Genomic DNA, 6,432 nt, shown 5'->3' on the forward strand with positions numbered 1-6,432 from the left:
TATTGTTTTAGTGTATATATATTCTTCTTTCAAGAGATTCCTTAGGGACATTGATTCTACAAATAGTTTCAAATGCAAAACATTCTTGTTGTCCATAATTACGATAGCACAAAATTCTTCTATGGTTGGGCATATGGCATTTTCTCCCATATAGTAAACCCGTCCTTTATGGATCCACATCCTTTGAATTTTCATCATGAAGGTGTGGTTTATTTTCATGTTTGTGAACTTCATGATAAGGGTTAATCCGTAAATGGAAACTTTCAATCCATGGAATTAGCTCGACATCCATCAGCATGGACATTGTCTGATATTGGAAAGTCAAAACATTTATAAAAATGTGTTTGATTTGAAAAGAAGGAACATGTTTGAGATGCTCACTTAGACTATACATGTATACACATAATACATGTATAGTAGTCACAAAAGGGTTGTAGTGACAATGTTTTAGTTGTTTGAGCACGACAAATAATCGGCTTGATGATATTATCCAGGTTTTTTGTTCTAAGGGGAATCATAAGAGAGTATCTGTTGGGTCAAATTATTTTGACTAACGATACTTTGATGATGAACTTGTGTAAAATTTAAATAAGAATGAAACTAAGTCGTCTAATTGTTTTTGTGCAGGTGCATCAAATCGTACTAAGTTAGACTTAGCTTGAATCAGGCTCATTAGACGTGTTAGTTATTAGATGCGCTGCTAGTTAGACGTGCAGTCTAACAGATACGTAGTTAGACGTGCAGTCTAAAGGATACGTAGTTAGACGTGCAGTCTAACGGATACGTAGTTAGACGTGTAGTCTAACGGATACCTAGTTAGACGTGCAGTCTAACGGATACGTAGTTAGACGTGCAGTCTAACGGATACGTAGTTAGACGTGCAGTCTAACGGATACGTAGTTAGACGTGCAGTCTAACGGATACGTAGTTAGACGTGCAGTCTAACAGATACATAGTTAGACGTGCAATCTAACAGATACGTAGTTAGACGTGTAGTCTAACAGTTGAAAGTTAGATGCAGGGTGTCTAACTCCTTCAGACTAGTCTGAAGTGACCCGTAGTTAGATGTGTTGTCTAACCCCATTAGACTTGATGGTCTAATGGATCCTGCTATTAGACATGGGCGTCTAACTTCCTTAGACTTGGTAGTCCAACGAAGTACGTCTAATGCCTCGCTTCAGCAGTTGCTTGAAGTCAGCATCCGTCTACCCACGATCAACTAGTTGTACGCTACTTCTGCTCCACTCATTTGTGCAGATCAGTACGACAGCCATTTGCATCAAATGAATGAATGCCACGTAAGTAAATATTCTTTCCACTACTTGTTCCTTGTAGGACAATCCTAGAAGAATATTCGGCGCACTACCAGATTGGTACGAACACGATCTTTGTGCACAGAGTCTAATGTACTCGTGTACTATGGAGGCTTTCCAATGGGTGGAAAGCACGTTTCAATGCAGAAGATTCGACCGTTGGTACCTATTCTCTATTTAAAGATCTTCAAGGACAACAGACGAGCTACCGGGCTTACAATCTATCTCACGAATTGCGTACTTGATTACTGAGTTCTTGTACATCAAGAGAGAGAGAGAATCAAAAATCAAAACACTGTCTAGCTGAGTGATATTCTTAAACCTTCTGTAAGTTGAACAGAGTCTGTTCTGTTCAACATTTAGCTAGCACTGAAACTGTATTTTATTCAAAGAAATGTATAGTGAATCCTTCCGGTGGTTGGAAGAAGGGGTGACGTAGAAGAGTTTGTTCTGAACATCCATAAACAACATGCTGTGTCTTTTACATTCTGTCCTCTTCTCTCTCATTGGTTCTTAGCTTCAAACCTGAGCAAACATTTCCGCACTTGAATCACTTCAAGAGTTTGCAAAGAATAGAAAGTGATATAAATCCCTAACAGGATTTCTATCAAATTGTTTTCAAGAAGTTGTCATCAATAGTTAGACGCATATCTCTATTGGTGCCACCGATCCTTTCAATTGGTATCAAAGCTCTGTTTTCTATTCTCAAGCATTAAAGATCCTGAATCATGTCTATCATCAATGAGATCCCTCTACTTTCGAAAGAAAACTAAGATTATTGGATGATGAGAATGCAAGCTCACTTGGATGCTCTTGATTGTGATATGTAGAGTGTCATTACGAATGGTCCCATAAAGATTGCAAAGCCAAGATGTGAGTGGACAACGGAAGATAAAATGACAAACAACTTGGATAACGTTGCCAAAGATATCTTATATCAATCAATCAACATGAACATATTCTGCGAGATCAAAGTCTGTTCCTTCGCTAAAGATATTTGGGAGAAGCTGATTTAGATTTATGGTCATAACGTCCAAACCAAGAAAAACCAGAAAGATTAGAAAGTTTTCATGTGTGCTGAAAATAAGTCCAAATGGGCCGATAGCGATTTAGAGGATTCACCTATTGAAAAATATACGGAAGCCGTCACATGCTTGCTGGAAGATGATCAATCCAAGGTAAATGATCTTTCCCTACAAGAATTTATCAACGATGAGTTAACTACTGCACTCAATGACATGGCCATTGAGTACAAGAAGTTATCCGATTCTTTTTATGAAATGAAAGAAAAACATGAGACCAATATCCCTTCTTCATACAAAATCTCTAAATCAAATGTTTTTGAAAAGAAAGTGATCGAGATCTCATCTGAGAATGAGATGCTCAAGGAACAAATTCAAACTCTTTCTTCTGAAAACAAAAGGTTAAACTATATTATTGGTGTGTGGACAAGGTCTAGAGAAGTTGTCAAATATCATATTAGTCTGTTGAAACCTGCTGGATCTAAATCCAGTTTAGGATTTGATGGCAATGACTCAAACCATTCCTGTAAGAAGTTAAGCTTAGTAGCTGACAAGCTTAAGCCAATAAATTTTGTCAAAGAGAGTCTAACTAACATTGAAACTGATCCAATTCATGAAGAGTTAGCTTTGAAGAATGAAATAACTTATGTTCTGCCGACTATTAGCTGGCTGAAAATTAAGTTAGATGCAGCCAGCAAGTCTGGCAATCTAAAACCTGACAAGAAGTCAAGGATTTTTAAAAGAAAATCATCTTCAAAAGCTAAGGGATTAGAGGCTAGCAGGAAGACGTCTGCTATGTCAAAATCATACGCATTAATCACAACACAAAATGAGAAATCCATCAAAATAACTCAAATATGGATTCTTAAGGGACTGATTGATCGAGAACCCAAGAAAATGTGAGTACCAAACGATTGTAAATACTGTTTTGTGTAGGTACATGTGAGTGATTGTCCTCTATTTGCTATCTGTACAGCGGATGTTCTAGACACATGATAGGAAACAGACGACTTCTTACTGATATAGTAGACTGTTCAGGTTCTCAGATCACTTTTGGTGACAACAAGAAGGGTAAGACCATGGGTAAGGATAAGATTATCCATGGTAATCTAACCATTAATGATGTCTTTCTTGTTGACAATTTGTGTTATAACTTGATTAATATTAGTCAACTATGTGATAACGGTTTGTCAGTTGTTTTTCAAACTCATGCATGCCTAATTAAGGTTCAAAATAGTAATACTTTATTAACTGGAAGTAGGGTAGGAAACTCTTATAAAATGAACTGGCAAAATAAAACGTATGACCTTATGTGTATGATTGCCAAGAATGACCAGAAATGGTTATGGCATAAAAGATTAAATCATCTAAATTTTAAAACCATCAACAATATTTGTTCGAATAATTTAGTGTTCGGTTTACCTAAACTACAGTTTTCTAAGGACAGGGTCTGTCTTGCTTGCCAGTTAGGCAAATAGGGCAGATCATCGTTCAAAAGTAAAGGGAAATCTCAATCCAGCCGCTGCTTAGAACTGTTACACATGGATCTATTTGGTCCAATTCTTGTAAAGAGCCTAGGAGGAATGGGATTTACCCTAATTGTTATTGATGATTTTTCACAATTTACATGGGTAGCATTTTTGCAATCAAAGGATAAAATGCTGAAAATTTGATTAAAATCTTTAGAAGAATTCAGAATCAGAAATCTTTAAGTATTGTTTGCATTAAAAGTGATTAGGGAACTGAGTTCACCAACAGACGTCTATCCTCTTATCTCGAGGAGTCTGGTATTGGACACGAGTTTTCTAGTTCCAGAATTCCACAGCAGAATGACATTGTTGAGAGGAGAGTGAGGACACTGAAGGAAGCGGCGAGATCTATGCTTGCTGAATCAAATGTTCCTCAAAGTTTCTGGGCAGAAACCATAAACACAGCTTGCTACACACAAAATCGGTCAATAATCGACAAACGTTTTGATAAAACACCCTATGAACTGTTTTACGTAAGAATTCCTACAGTGTCTTACTTTAAAGTATTCGGGTGTAAATGTTTTATCCATAATCATGGGAAGGATTATCTAACAGCTTTTGATGCTAAAGCAGATACTAGATTTGTGTTGGGATACTCTTTAGTAAGCAAGGCTTACAGAGTATTTAACAACAGAACTCAAACCGTTGAGGAGTCTTTACATGTTGTTTTTGATGAGTCTGTTGAAAGTAACTCCATTTATCCCATCAACCTTGCTAACAGATTAGAAGCGACGAGTCTTGAGTCTGTGTGTAAGGATGAAGCTCTAGTTAAACGAATCCATTGCCTGATCCAATGGCTGATCCGGTTGAGAGCCAACCAGACGTCCAAACTCCTGTTCAACAAGATGTTGAGAGTTCGGACAGCGTGGAGCCATCTGGTCAGATAACTAATCCTTTAGGACCCAACTCCAGATGGAACAAGAATCATCCACCAGAATTGATCATCGGAAATCCTAACTCTCCTCGTAGGACAAGACGTCAATTGATGAATGAAATGGCCAATTCTGCCTTTATTTCTCAAATTGAACCTAAGAAAATTGGTGAAGCAGTGCTTGATCCAGATTGGATCAATAGTATGTAGGAGGAGTTAAACCAATTTGTGAGAAATAAAGTGTGGCATCTAACTCCAAGACCGACTAATCAATCGGTTATTGGAACTAGATGGGTCTTTAGAAACAAGCTTAGTGAAGATGGCCTTGTTATTAAAAACAAAGCCCGATTGGTTGCTCAAGCATACAGACAGGAGGAAGACATCGACTTTGAAGAGTCTCTTGCACTTGTAGCTAAACTCAAGGCAATTAGAATCTTCCTAACTTATGCGTCATTTAAGAATTTTAAAGTTTTTCAAATGGATATGAAAAGTGCATTTTTAAATGGTAAACTAAATGAAGTTGTTCATGTTGAGCAACCACCCGGTTTTGTAGATCGCATTTTACCAAATCATGTTTTTAAACTTGACAATGCTTTATATGGTTTGAAAAAAGCTCCTAGAGCTTGGTATGATACTTTGACTAAATTTTTGTTTGATCATGATTTCGTTATTAGAACTGTTGATAAAACATTGTTTAGATTTACTAAAGATTTTCACATCTTGCTTATTCAAGTATATGTTGATGACATTATATTTGGATCAACTAACCCCAAATTGTGTGAGAAATTTGTCAAGCTGGTGTAGGACAGATTTGAAATGAGCATGATGGGAGAATTAACCTTCTTCCTCGGCCTTCAAGTTCGTCAGCTGGAGAAAGGAACATTCATCAACCAAGCCAAATACACCAAAGAGCTGCTGAAAAAGTTCAGGATGGAGAATTGCTCTATTACAGCTACTCCAATGAGCTCCTCTAGTAAGCTAGACAAAGATGATGGTGGACAGGGTGTAGACATCACTACCTATAGAGGTCTTATTAGATCCTTACTCTATCTCACTGTCAGCAGCTAGACATTCAATTTATTGTTGGTGTCTATGGAAGATTCCAGGCTAATCCGAAACTCTCTCACTTTACTGCTGCTAAGCGCATTCTTAAATATCTGAAGGGAACTCAAAATGTGGGACTGTGGTATCCGAAGGATTCCAATTTCAATTTAACTAGTTTCTCAGATGCAGACTATGTTGGATGAAAAATAGATAGGAAAAGCACGAGTAGAACCTGTCAGTTTTTTAGAGATCGTTTAATCTCATGGTTCAGCAAGAAGCAAACGTCGATTGTCATGTCTACAGCTAAAGCAGAGTACCTTGCTGCAGGTAGTTACTGTTCTCAGCTCTTATGGGTTCAAAAACAGCTAAGGGACAATGGGATTGAGGCAGAAGAATCTCCAATTTTCTACGACAACACGAGTGTTATAGCCATCAGCTATAATCTAGTTTTGCATTCTCGGACAAAGCACATCGAAATCAGACATCATTTTATCCGAGAGCATATCAGTCAGAAGCAGATTCGCCTTAAATACATCCCAACAGATCAACAAACTGCAGACATCTTCATGAAGCCTCTACCCGAGACTAAGTTTTCTCACTTTAGAAATATCTTAGGACTTATTGATATTGATTGATTTACTAATTTTATTATA

The sequence above is a fragment of the Impatiens glandulifera genome, chromosome 1, assembly GCF_907164915.1.
Source record: "Impatiens glandulifera chromosome 1, dImpGla2.1, whole genome shotgun sequence".
Taxonomy (NCBI): Eukaryota; Viridiplantae; Streptophyta; class Magnoliopsida; order Ericales; family Balsaminaceae; genus Impatiens; species Impatiens glandulifera.